Below are 14,883 nucleotides of genomic sequence, written 5' to 3' on the forward strand. Positions count from 1 at the left end.
ATGTGATTGACATACTGGAAACGGTAGTGCAAAAATCTAAGGCATCATTGCCTAAGCCACCTCCTCCCTACCCTCAAAGGCTTGCCAAAAAGAATGGCGACAATCAATTCAAGAAGTTCATTGAGATGATGAAAAGTCTCTCTATAAATGTGCCATTAGTTGAAGCTTTGGAGAAAATGCCCGGATATGCTTAGTTTATGAAAAACTTGGTGACAAAGAAGAGATTGATGAATTTTGAAACTATCAAAGTCACTCACTAAATGGGTGTAATTGTGCATTCGATAGCTCAAACGTTGGAAGATCCCGGTGATTTCACAATTCCTTGTACCATTAGAAGTGCCGAATTTGCAAAAGCTCTTTGTTACCTTGGGGCGAGTATCAACTTGATGCCTTATTCGGTTTTCAAAACATTGGGAATTGGGCAACCAAGACCCACATCTATGAGATTACAAATGGCCGACCGTGCAATCAAGAGACCGTTGGGGGTGATTGAGGATGTATTGGTTCATGTTGACAAGTTCATTCTTCCGACGGATTTTGTGATTCTTGATTGTGAAATGGACTATGAGGTGCCGATTATTCTTGGTAGACCTTTCCTTGCTACGGGAAAGGCTCTTGTTGATGTAGAAGCCTGTGAACTCACTTTCCGGGTAGGTGATGAAAATGCGGTGTTCCATGTCTGCAAATCTATGAGGCAACCGAATAGCAATAAAGTGTGTTTGTTCGTGGACTTGGTGATCGATGTGATTATTAATGATACAAGTGCCACGATTAATGTGGGTGACATGTTGGAGGTCGTTTTGCTAAATTTTGATAATGATGAAATGGATGACTTCATGGAATGTTCAATTCTTTGCAAGGGATGGGGTTATACAATTATGCACCTCGGAAACTTTCCTTGGATCTCAAAAATAGGAAAACTCCTCCTACAAAGCCTTCAATTGAAGAACCTCCTATCTTGGAGTTGAAGCCATTGCCTTCACATCTCACGTATGAATTCCTTGGCCCTTGTTCTACTTTACCAGTTATTTTTTTCTCTTATTTGACTAATGTGCAGGTTGACTCTACATTGGCGGTGCTCCACAAGAGGAAGAAAGGTATTGGGTGGACTTTGGCAGATATTCAGGGAATAAGCCCTGCATTTTGCATGCACAAGATTAATTTGGAGGAAGATTCCAAACCCTCCATTAAACATCAAATGAGACTCAATGAAGCAATACAAGAGGTGGTCAAAAAGGAGATCATAAAGTGGTTAGATGCCGGGGTTGTCTACCCTATTTCTGACTGTTCGCGGACTTCTCTGGTGCAATGCATTCCAAAGAAGGGGGCATAACTGTGGTCACCAATGATAAGAACGAGTTGATTCCAAGAAGAACGGTGACCGGGTGGAGATTGTGTATGGACTATCGGAAGCTAAATAAAGTCACAAGGAAAGACCATTTCCCACTACCCTTTCTTGACCAAATGCTTGATAGGTTATCCGGCCAGGCATTCTATTGCTTTCTATATGGATATTCAGGCTACAATCAAATGCTTATTGCCCCGGAAGATCAAGAGAAAACAACTTTCACTTGTCCCTATGGCACTTTCGCTTTCAAGCGGATGCTATTTGTCTTATGCAATGCACCAAAAATGTTTCAACTATGTATGATAGCGATCTTTACGGATATGGTAGAGGGCTACCTTAAAGTCTTCATGGATGACTTTTCGGTAGTCAGGGATTCCTTTGATGATTTCTTGGCAAATTTGGATAAGGTTTTGGCAAGGTGTGAAGAAACGAACTTGGTGTTGAATTGGGAGAATTGCCATTTCATGGTCGAGGAGAGTATTGTCCTTGGCCACAAAATTTCAAAGAAGGGAATAGAGGTCGACAAGGAGAAAATAGAGGTGATTTCTAAACTTCTACCTCCAACATCAGTGAAGGGCGTGGGACATTTCTTGGGTCACGCGGGGTTCTACCGGCATTTCATAAAGGATGTTTCCAAAATGGTGAACCCCTTATGCAAGCTTTTGGAGAAAGATGCTAAATTTCACTTCAACTATGATTGCACGAGAGCATTTGAATTGCTCAAGTTCAGGTTGACAACTACTCCCATTATCACCGCCATGAATTGGAGCATTTGTTTTGAGCTCATGTGTGATGCTAGTGATGTGGTGGTTGGAGGGGCAACGTATCAACAAGATCTTTCATCCGGTCTACTATTCTAGTAAGACAATGAATGATGCCCAAGTCAATTACACTGTGACCAAAAAAGAGCTCCTTGTCATTGTGTTTGCTATTGAGAAGTTTCGCCCGTACTTGATGGGTGCAAAAGTGTTTGTCCACACGGATCATGCGACACTTCGTTACATTATGAGAAATAAAGATTCCAAAGCCCGATTGATGAGACGGGTGCTTTTGTTGCAAGAGTTTGACATAGACATCCAAGACCGAAAAGGAAGTGAAAACCAAGTGGCGGACCACTTGCCTCGTTTGGAGAAGGAGGGGAAGCCGCATGATGGCCTTAAAATCAATGACTCCTTCCCCTATGAGCAACTCTTAGCCATTTCAATGAAAGAGGTGCCATGGTTCGCGGATCTAACAAATTTTCTTGTGAGTGGTATCATCCCGGATGAGTTCTCTTCAAACCAAAGGAAGAAGCTCAACGGGATTGTCAAGACTATTATTGGGATGAACCGTACCTTTTCTGAATTTGTACTGATGGAGTAATTAGAAAATGTGTACCGGAGGAGGAACAATGTGAAATTCTTGGGGTTTGTCATTCTTTGCCATATGGTGGTCACCATGGTAGAGCAAAAACAACGGCCAAAGTATTAAGTTGCGGTTTATGCTGGCCTACTCTTTACAAGGATACAAGTGATCTCGTCAAGCGTTGTGATGAATGTCAAAGGGCCAGTGGAATCTAAAAGCGTTGGAGATTGATATTTTCGATGTGTGAGGTATTGACTCCATGGATCCCTTTGTGAGTTCTTGTAGAAACACCTACATCTTGGTAGCTGTTGAATATGTGTCAAAATGGGTTGAGATCGTTGCTCTACCCAACAATGAAGCAAGAAGTGTGGTGGCATTTTTGAAGAAGAACATTTTCACAAGGTTTAGTACTCTGCGGGCTATCATAAGCGATGGAGGGTCACATTCTTATAACAAAGCTTTTGACACCTTGCTTAGCAAGTATGGTGTCACTCAAAAAGTTACGACTCCCTATCACCCTCAAGCAAGCGGTCAAGTGGAAGTCTCCAACCGGGAGATAAAGAGTACTTTGTCTAAAACAGTGAATGCTAATCGGACGGATTGGTCAAAGAAGCATGATGATGCACTATGGGCTTATCAAACAGCTTTCAAAACTCCTATCGGGATGTCTCCATACCGGTTGATGTTTGGCAAAGCTTGTCATCTTCCGGTGGAACTTGAGCACAAGGCCATGTGGGCTTTAATGAAGTTAAATCTTGATTGGGATGCAGCTGCCACCTTACAGGTTGCACATTTGAATGAATTAGATGAATTTCGATACCATGTAAATGCAAGTTCATCCTTATACAAAGAAAGAATAAAGTACCTTCATGACAAATACATCCGAAACAGGGAATTCAATGTGGGTGATCTTGTTTTGTTGTTCAACTCACGATTGAAGATGTTTCCCGGAAAGTTGAAATCCAAATGGAGTGGTCCCTTTGAAATTGTGGGTGTGACACCTTTTGGTGCATTAGACTTGAAGAACAAAAATGATGTGTATTCCGAGTCAATGGTCACCGGGTGAAGCATTATTTTGGGACAAGCTGATGATGGCCACGTGGTGGCAGTGATTCATTTGAAGTGATGGTAATCTGCTTCGTGCCGCAACATTAAATAAGGCGCTTCTTGAGAGGCAACCCATGTTTCTTTCTCCTTTTTCTTTTTTTTGGATAGGTCTTATTTTGTGCTAACTAGTTTTGAAGTATGTTGCAGTAATGATTGTGCTTTACAAGTATGCTTAGGAAAACTGGCTAAGTATGGCAAAAGTGAGGACCACACATATATTGTGCGGACCGCATAATTTTGAACGCCACAGTAGAAAGGGATATGCGGCCGCACAATTCTTGTGCGGGCTGCACAACTTGAGATGAAAAAATTGCACACTCTCTAAAGTTTATTTGTCAGAGAAATGGCCATTGTGCATCCGCACAAGGAAATCTACGGTCCGCACCAGAATCTACGGTCGCACAAGGAATTCTACGGACCGTAGATCAACAAAGGGTAAATGCACATCAGGTAAAAGAGTGCGAACCACAGAAGGAATTCTACGGCCGTACTTGTCTCTTGAACTTTTGGCCAACCTTGTAAGTATAAATAGTAGGCTTCACTCTACTGTTGAAACATTACAACTCTGAGAAATTAAAACAAAGGCAAAAATAGTGCACTCGACTGATTCACTCAGCTGACACTTAATTCAATACCTTTGATCCTTCCTTTAATACCACTTCATCACTGGTATGTTCACATCATCTCTAGAACTTTTCAATTTTCTTAATTTAGTTCATAATTTGTTAGTTATTTTTAGACCATCTGTCATAATGTAGATTATGTTGGGTAATTGGTTTATCATGTTTAATTGCTTCTACCATGTCCAATTTGTGCATAAATATTCGGTGCGGTCCACAGAATTACATGCTTAGGGCAGTTGGTTAGGCAAAAGTGCAGACGCAGAAATTCAATTGCGGCCATAGAAAAATGTGTGCGGCCGCAGATCGGGGCATTCTCTGTCTTCAGAGAGTTGCCAGTTTTTAAGGACTTCAATGTGCGGCCACACTCAAAATTGTGTGGCCGCACTAAAAAATGTGCGGTTCGCACTTCAGATGTGAGACCGCACTCAAAATTGTGCGGACCGCGGTTTCATTTCTGCGGCCTCACTTTCAAATTGTGTGGTCTGCAGAACCAGACCTGCGGCCGCACTTGTAATTGTGCGGACCGCACTTTCCCACCCTACAACATATTTTGTTCTGCAAATTTTCTGATTACCTGCACTTGAACTAGAACTGACTCTTACTGTTGTTTTGTACAGAATATGGTTAGATCATATAGTCGTGGTGATACATCCAAGGGGAGGGGTGAACCTTCCATAGGCAGAGGCAAAAGCACTTTACCCCTCGCCTTCCAAAATTTAATCAGTAAGAAAACCACAGCAGGCCGAGGTAGACAGCTGGAGCCCTCTGAATCAAGTTCATATGCCCCTTCTAGGGAAGCATCGGAGGGAAATTCAGTGCAAGAGCAGCTTGCTGTGCAATCACCACCACATCAGCCTCAGGACATATACCAACTGAGAAATGAGCCTACCTCTTCTGAGAGTACTTCTGAGGGGTCAGAAGGAAACAATCAGGCTTCAAAACCTTCATCTACACATGCCCCCAACGCACCAGCTACTACAGTGGATGTGGATGATATCCCAGATGATAGCCGAGGGGGCGATACCAGAGTTGCCGGCTTTGAGAGGTCGAAGAAGAAAGAAATCTGGGAAGACATGTTCGTCAGTCTAACTACATTCAATAGGTTCCGAGAGTGGTGGCCGTCGAGATCGCTCACTCTTGAGCGTCAATTCTTGTTGAAAGACCTTGAGAAATACAACCCAGCAATGCTGAGGCAGTTCAGAGAGAGGAAAGGGTGGACATTGTTCACTCAAGATGTGGTAGATGCTAAAGAGTACTTGGTGCGTGAATTTTACGCCAATGTGGCGCACATAAAGAAGGGGACCAAAGTGACGAAAGTGAGAAATCTGAAAGTGAGGTTTGACCAGACCACCCTGAACACATACTTAGGGTTGGAGGATGTGGAGTCGGTGCAATACTTGGAAAAGCTGGCTATGGGCGATGCAGCTCGCCCATGGCTAGCTGAGCTTCTGGAAGCTCCGGGACCACCACCACCATGGATCACAGCAGGGATTCCAATCCAGCGGAACACCTTGAATTTTGAGGCAAAGGGATGGCAGTCACCTCGATCATGGCCAGGAACCCAATCAATGTGGGTGCCGTGATGTCGGTCAACATGTCCTTGGTTCCCAGGCAAGGTGACACCTCATACCCGTATCCCAACACTATCACTGAGTACCTTACAGATGCGGGGGTGGAACCAAGGGATTTTGACACCAAGGTGAGGGCGAAGAAGCCTTTCTCATGGTATTATTTGATGGATGGTGGAAACCCAAAGAAGAATGGTCAACCCTCTAATACTGTAGGCCAGTCTGATGAGCCTGTCGGGGTAGCTGCTAGGACAGTTGACGTGCCATCTACTTCAGCAGATCCTTCTGATAGTGCAGCAGTTCTGCCTCCACCTCTTTCTTCAAGTCCTTCAACATTAATGCCTTCCACATTGGTTTTAAAGCCAGTGACCATGCCCACTCATCCACTATCTATGTTGCGGGTCTCCCAAACACCGGCGAGCCTCAACAACTAGATACAGATAGGTACAACAAAGCTGACTGACATATCCAGTGCTGTTGCAGCACAGTCATCCATCCCGGCACCCCAGATTCCTTCGACAGTGGAGGACACATTGAAAAAGATCTTGGAGAACCAGGCCACCATCATAAACACCTTGGTAGCACATGGATCAGTGATTGAGGAGCTGGGGAAGTAGGTAAAGAAAATGAGGAAATCCCAGGCATCCAAGAAATCAGTTGACAGGTTGAGAATAGAGGTGACCAAGATAGCAGCAGCTGGGGAGCTTCCATTTGATTTGTTCATAGGGTCAGACCCACCAGCATCAGCAGCTCCAACAACACCACCTGTTCCAGTGACACCAACTGGCCAGTCTGAGGAGCCAAACATAGCTGCCGACACTGCTGAGGTGGTGCGCCAGATGTTCACCAACCCAGTTACTCCCAGAACCGGGGATGATGAGATCCAGTTATAGGAGACTGAGGACGGTGATACTGCTATAGACACAGAGATGTGCAAGGCCACATAGGGAGTCTTCTTTACTCTTACCTTTCCTTATTCTTATTTTGTTAAGCATTGAGGACAATGCTTATTTTTATTCGGGGGTGGAGTCTATTATCTGATAACATTTTCTTTTCTTTTTCTTTTCATTATGTATATATTCTTCTCTCTCTCTATTGATGTATATATTTTCTCTTCTTCTCTCTCATTATGTATATTCATTTATGCTTTGTAGCTTCTTTATTTTGTTTTTTTATTAGTCAATGTTTAATTCAGTAACTTCTTGTTTAGTCTAATAACTTTTTTTTTAATTTTGTAACTTCTTTTTATGTTTTTAGTGGTCAATAAGACTTTGGTTTTTTTAATGCCATGGTTCTTTCCAAAGGTAGTTTTTGTGTGAATCGGGTAATTCTTCCCAACGATGGATGGAGTGACACCTTCTTAAGGGATTGAGCCCGTTTTTGGTGTTTAGAAAAGAATAGTAGTAATAATGAATAAAAAGACCTAATTGAGCTAAGCTCGAAGTCAAACATGCTTCACTTGGTACCAACACACTTAACTATGTGCTTATGGTTAAAAACAAGGATTTTGAAAAAGAAATAGCTCTAGTCAGTGACCTTGTGACTCTTGTGTTGACTTAGGCAATCATCGAGTGGTTTAGTCGAGCCATAGTATTTTCAATCTTGAATATGGTCGTTGTGCGCCCTCGACTCTATTTTTCTTTAACAATCCAGCTGTGTGAGAGGTGAGATATTTTTGTTTCAAGTCCAAGTACCGGTGCAAAAGGTCCAGAACTTGTCCCGAATGTGTTTCTAGGAGAAATTTTAAGTTTTGCTTGGCTTGAGAAGTGATTGTAGGCTCTCGTTGACCCGTTTGAAATTTTTCATGACCTACCAATGTTGTTATTCCTAGTTAACCCATTTGAGGCTAAAACCTTTCTCATTTGATAACCATGTTACAAGCCTTTACCCGGTTTTGTAGTGACCCTCTCTTGGCACCCGAGCTTCCCTTAACACTCTTTAGAAATAATTGACTAAAATGTAAGTTTGGGGGAGAGACGAGGAGTTTGAAAAAGGTATCAAAGCTCAAAAAGAGAAAAGAAATGAAGAAAAGGAAAGGCAAAAAAAAGAAATAAAGAACAAAAATGCAAAAAGAAAGTGAATAAGTTGAAAAGTCAAAGGGATTCAAAGAAATAGTAATGATGCAAAGCATGGAGAAAGTAAAGAAGGAGAAAATGAATATCATGACCAAGAAAGAGTGATGCTAAGTCTCTCTAGTCCCCCTAAGGAAAAAAAAAATGCCTCAAAGAGTAGGCAAAGCATGAGCCGAAAAGAAAAAATAGAGTGCTTAAGGAAAGATGAACTCGTTCTATTCCAACATATCCAACCTTAGTCCAAAAGCCTTCATTACATTCCGAAAAATCCCTACATGATTTCTAGCTGAGTGAACTTACATTAGTGGTGATCTACATGAGGGGCAATCATATGGTACTTAGAGCCATACTTGTGACATTAGTTTGAGAGAAATGAGCGAACTTTTCACACAAGTCTTTGAATTGAGTGCTATATTCTTAAGTGAGATATGCTAACGGAAAGTAGAGGAGAAGGAGTTTGGGATCCGCAATGACCTACATGAAAGAGCGAGCTTCCTTGATGAACAAAGTCAAATCTTGATGCTCAAGTATCACATTAGAACTATTTGTGCTTAAAAATTCAAATCATTGTCTTGTTGATAATTCACAAGTGTTGTGGGTAATTGTTGGTCCAAATTGATGTGTGATTTATGCATCTTAGATTAGCTGGAATAACTCTTAACTTGTGAAGGTGGGAATTACCTTATTTGCTTGAGGACAAGCAAAAGCTTAAGTTTGGGGGAGTTGATAAGTGGGGATTTTGACTACTTATTAGCACCTTTTAGCTTTCATTTTCGCCCAAAAGCGTTAAATTGTGTTCCCGAAAACTGATACAATATGCTTAATTGCAAGAGTATTGGAAAATGAGCCACTAAGATGAAATACAACTCATAAAGGAGTGATTCGAACTCAAGAACAAAAACAGGCACAAAAGCTCAAAATGCGGACCGCAGAATATCATATGCGGCTGCAGATTATGAAGGCAAGCATATCAGAGACAAGTGCAAAGTGCGGTCCGCACATGAAATGTGCGGCCGCAGAAACTAAGAAAGCTCAGAAGTTCAAAGATTTCTCATTCAAGATAAAAGGAAGTGCGAACCGCACAATTATTGTGAGGAGCGCACAATTATTGTGCGGCCGCAGAAGATCAGTTGTACGGCCGCAACTGCATTTGTGTGGTCCGCAGAAGAGCCATGTGGCACTCAGAAATATGCGGACCGTAGAAAGAGAGAGATGCGATCGCGGTTAAGAATTGTGCAGCCGCAAAATTCCAATCCTGCCAAGCTGAAGAAAAGTGCGGACCGCACATGGAATTGTGCGGCCGCAGAAACTCCGAAAGGGCAATTTTGTCCGAAAATTCCAGCACTGTATAAATAGAATAGTTTCACTTTTTTAGGGCAACTTTTGTAACTTTTGACATCAGCAGCTGTTTACTTTGCTTCTTTTAGTAGTTTTAGCTATTTTGAGCTTTTTGAATATTAGTTTTATCATTTTAGTCATTAATATGGTTTTAATTATGACTTCCTCTTATTTATCTTCTAATTTAAGCATGAGTAGCTAGATTTTTACTAGGGTTGTGACCCAACCCTAGCGTGTGAACTTGATGGGTGTTTGATTTATTGCTTGTTTATGGTTGTGTGTTGATTATCTAGCCTTGTTCTTGCTTTTAATTGAAGATTTAATGGTTGCAAACATTATTTCATGTCTAATTGACTGGGTCTCTACTTGAGAAAGAGAGACTTAGTCTAGAAAAACTTGGCTAGCAAGGAATTGGGTCAATTGAGAGATTGATAAACCCAATTAAAGGGTTGAATCTAGAGATAGTAAAACCCGACTTGAGCTTCTTATCAACTGCTTTGTTCAATACCCATTTGGACTTGAGAAAGCCAAATTGGGTAAAATCACTCTCTGATTGAGAGGTATTGAGTGGGTATTTGAGTGTTGATGGCTATAATACACCCGACCAATAAAACAAGCTTTAAGGCTTACAACCCATTAAGCGAACACCTAGGTGAAGGTCATATCCCTAGGCCTTTTATATCATTTGAAAAGCAACCAAAAATAATTTCCTAATTTAAATTCTTAGTTTGTAATCTTAGTTTAATATTAGACCTAGAAACAACCAAAGTTTGTGGAAGTGCAATTTGAGATAATTCAACCTCATACACTATAATATATATCCCTAACACCTATTCATAGCTCCCTGTGAAAAATCGACCCCGACTCCTTGTTGGGTATTACTATTGCATCGACCATTTTCATATCCTTAAATAGAGGAGTGAAATTGGACAAGATCAACTTCTCCAAACTTTTCTACCATATCGGTGAAAATAGCCATCATGCATCTCTGGAAAGTGGCTGGAGTATTACAAAGACCAAATGGCATATGCTTGAAGGCAAAAGTGCCATAAGGACAAGTAAAAGTGGTCTTCTCCTGATCCTCTGGGCATATGACAATCTGGCTATACCCCGAATAACCATCAAGAAAGCAATAATATTCATGCCCCGCCAATCTGTCCAATATTTGATCAATGAATGGAAGTGGGAAGTGGTCCTTGCGGGTCGCATTGTTGAGCCTTCTGTAATCAATGCAAACTCTCCACCCCGTCACAGTGCAAGTAGGAATTAGCTCATTTTTCTCATTCTCAACCACAGTCATCCCTCCCCTTTTAGGCACACATTGCACTGGTCTTACCCAATTGCTGTGAGAGATAGGAAAGATGATACATGTATCGAGCCACTTAATTACTTCCTTCTTCACGACTTCTTTCATAATGGGATAATCTTTTTTGCTTCTCAACACTGAGACGGTGTGCATCTTCTAGAAAGATTTTATGCATGCAAAATGATGGACTGATTCTCTTGATGTCTGCAATTGTCCACCCTATAGCCTTTTTATGCTCGCGAAGTACTCTGTGCAATTTATCTTCTTATACATTAGTCAAGCTGGATGAGATAGTCACTGGCAATGTCTCAGAGTTCCCCAAATAAGCGTAGTGCAGATGCACTAGAAGGGCTTTAGTTCTAGATTTGGAGCTTCTTCAATAGATGGCTTAGGAGGAGTCAGAGTGACAGGCCTGCCCAACTCCTCAAATCTCCCAAACCCATGGACATAACTGCAAGACATGTCAAGTACTTGCTCAATTTCTCCCATCATCTCATCTTCACTGTCTTCTTCATCCCTAATCAAAGCTTGTTCAAGAGGATCTATGGGGCTCATATAAGGCACTAATGACGTAGCATCACTTTCCACCACAGAAATCATGGATAGCTCTTCATAGTGGACTGGCAATCTGAGTGCTTTATACACATTGAATACCTCCACTCGATCACTGACTCTCATCGTCATCTTTCCTTCGCATACATCAATAATAGCTCGGTCCGTAGCTAAGAATGGATGGCCCAAAATAAATGGGACTTCCTGATCAGGCTCATAGTCCAAGATAATAAAATCAGTAGGGAATATAAAAGAACCCACTTGAACAAACACATCTTCAATCTCTCCTTCAGGATGAGCAAGGGAGCGATCAGCCAACTGTAAGGTTACCATCGTTGGGCGTGGCTCACCCAACCCCAACTGTCTGAACATAGATAGCAGCATCAAATTGATGCTCGCTCCAAGATCACACAAAGATCGCCCCGACTGCATGCTTACCAATCGAGATTTGGATAGTGAAGCTACCCGGATCTTTCAATTTCTAAGGTAGCTTGATTTGGATTCTTGAGCTACATTCCTCAGTGAGTGCCACAGTCTCGAATTCGGTCAACCTCCTTTTATTTGCCACTATGTCCTTGATGTATTTTGCATATTTAGGCACTTCTTGCAGGATGTCTACCAGTGGAATATTGATTTGCACCTGCTTCAAAATATCAAGAAACTTTTTATACGCGGCATTATCCTTCACTTTCTGCAATCTTTAAGGAAACGGAGGTGGTGGCCTCGCAACTAATGATGGGGGGTTGCTTAGCCACCGCCTCTTCAGCTGGCTTCTCTGACTCCTTTGATTTTTCTGATCTCTCTCTATAGTGGCCGGTTTCTCATTAAAGGTCACTTATTTTCTCTTTTTCGACTGGACTTCTTTTAACTGTCTCCTATTCCTCAATGACATAGCATGAATATATGCCTTAGTATTAGCCTTAGTATCGCTTGGAAGAGCTCCAACTGGTCGAGTATTTTGGACACTAGCAAGTTGTTCCATTTGTCGCTCCAAATTTCTCATTGCTGCGGCTTGGGGCCTGCTGATCAACCATTACTTTCTTCATTATCTCTACTATTTGGGCTTGCTGGTCAGCCATAAGTTTCTTCATCATTTCCTCAAGCTAACTCGTTGAGTTTGTATGTTATTCAGCCTAAGGTGGTCTATATTGTTATTGAGGTGCTTGTGGCCTGTATTGATTCTGAGCACCTTGGTTTCCACCCCAAGAGAAGTTTGGGCGGTTCCTCCAGTTGGGATTGTAAGTGTTCCCATACTGGTTTGTCTGGTACCAATTTGCATTACCCACAAAACAGACAGACTCTGGATTAACTGGGCATAAGTCGTTTGTATGCCCCTCTCCACATACTTCACAAAATAATTAAACCTGTTACACTGGTTGGGCTTGTTGCTTGTTAATAACCAAGGTCGTCTGATTGACTTGGTTGGTCAATGTGGAAATATGCGCTGATAATGCCGAGACGACATCTAACTCGAGAACCCCTACAGAGTTTTGCACTGTGTGTCTGCCCATCTCTCCTTGCCAATCAGGATTGCTTTTGGAGAATTTGTTCAATAACGCATATATCCTATCAAAGCTTTTCTCTAACACTTGACCTCCAGCTGCAGCATCACCACAATCTTTGTCTCAGGATGTTGACCTTCTATGAAAGTGTGAGCTAACACTTTGTTTGTCCGATTGTGATGAGCACAGTCTCTGAGCAGCCCTTTGAACCTCTCACAAGCTGAGTATAAAGACTCCCTCGCTTTCTGTTTGAAGGCGACTATTTCACTTCTGATCTTTGCAGTTTTGCCTGAAGGGAAGAACCTTGCCAAAAATTTCCTTGCCGATCATTCCATGATGTAATAGAATTAGCTGGTTCTGCCTTCAGCTATCGCTTTGCTTCGCCCAACAGAGAGAACGGGAAAAGTGTGAGCCTCACATAGTCTGGAGTGACTCCATTAGTGATATAAGTATCACTAATCTCCAAGAAATTTAGGATATGTTGTTGTGGATCCTCGTGTGGAAGACCCATGAACTGCTCATTCGTATGTAGTAGTTGGATCATGCTCTGTTTCAGCTCAAAGTGCCTAGTGATTCTGGGCTTCACAATGCTGGAGGCGACATTAGCAATGCTGGGCATCGCCACCTCCCGAACAAACGTATGTTTCTCCTCTGCCATGTTCACAGGAAATTGAACAAGTGCCTGGAGATTATTTGTGTCCCTTGCTTCCCTCAACCTCTTATGAAATGTTCTTTCAGGTTCGGGGTCAAAGCCTTGAAGTCTGTCCCGGCTTCTGACCCTGCGCATTCGATCAAAGTTCCTGAGATCAGAGCAACAATCAAGTAACGTTAGACTTGACGAAATAAACAATTAAAGCAAAAACTAGAAAGTAGTCAATATTCAAGTCCCCGGCAACGACGCCAAAAACTTGTTGCTCCTAAACGCACACGCAAGTATACATGGTCGTACAAGTATTAAAATGATAAGTTGAGTGTCGAACCCATAGAGACTTGAATTAACTACCCACTAAATTCACCAAAATTGTTATTCAGTCGAGCCAATCCGAGTTCAAAAGTGTGATTATACTAAACAATAATTATAACTAGTAACTAAATTATCAAGCAGCAAAATGGTTGTTGTGTATTCAGTAAAGACAAATATTCTACGGTTGTGATCGATTCAACAATTCTATTGTGTTCTAGTTAACTATCCCTTTCATACAATTCACTCATGGTTGCTAATTAATCGAACAACTGCTCTCATAGCCTTCTCCCGAAGTACTACTCGCCTATTCAAAATAGATTAACACCTATATTCCTATGAAATCAATCTATTAAGAACACATTAAGATTACGATATTTAATTAAGCACGGTGACTAGGTATATTACTATCCTAATCACAAATCCGCCCCTCCTCAGAGTTAAGATCGTGCTCTCTTCAATTCTTCTCTAATCTAAACACGGCTTTCCCAAGCATAGCATATAGTGTAAATATAACCTAACTGTTGGTCAGACAATTAAGCAATTAATCACAGAATTGAATAAGCAACCATATATTGGTGAATTATAATCAAGGTTAAGTCAACTTGAAACAACAATATTCATGGCTAAATCACAACCCCAGAACTATGGGTTTTAGCCACTCATGATATTATCAAATAAATTCATAAGTGTTGGATAATTAAAAATACTAAGAAAAGATGGAGAAATCTGAGATCTCCTTGCTCCCGAATATTTCTTGTGTGTAATTTCTCTTCAAAATGGCGTCTCCCTAGGTTAAATTATGTCAAAAGTCCCTCAAAATAACGTTTTACATGTATTTATACCAAGTAGGGTCGGACCCAAACGAAACCACCTTCTCCTACGCGAAATAAGATTGTTACTCTGTAAAAATTACACAGGCACGCCGCATGGGGTGACGAGCCACGCGAGGTGGTAGTGAGCTTTATCAGAGAGCGTGCAAAATTGACATCAGCAGAAAATGGGCAGTCGTGGCTGTGGTGGATTCTCAGAGATAGGCTTTTTCCTTGGTTTTTGACATCCAGATGTGGTTCTCGACCCTCGAACGCAATCTCGGCTTAATCCCTTGAGCTTTTACTCAGACCTCAAAGCTCCAAATAGCTCGATTTCATTCTGTAATATC

This window comes from Nicotiana tomentosiformis, chromosome 8, assembly GCF_000390325.3.
Source record: "Nicotiana tomentosiformis chromosome 8, ASM39032v3, whole genome shotgun sequence".
Taxonomy (NCBI): domain Eukaryota; kingdom Viridiplantae; phylum Streptophyta; class Magnoliopsida; order Solanales; family Solanaceae; genus Nicotiana; species Nicotiana tomentosiformis.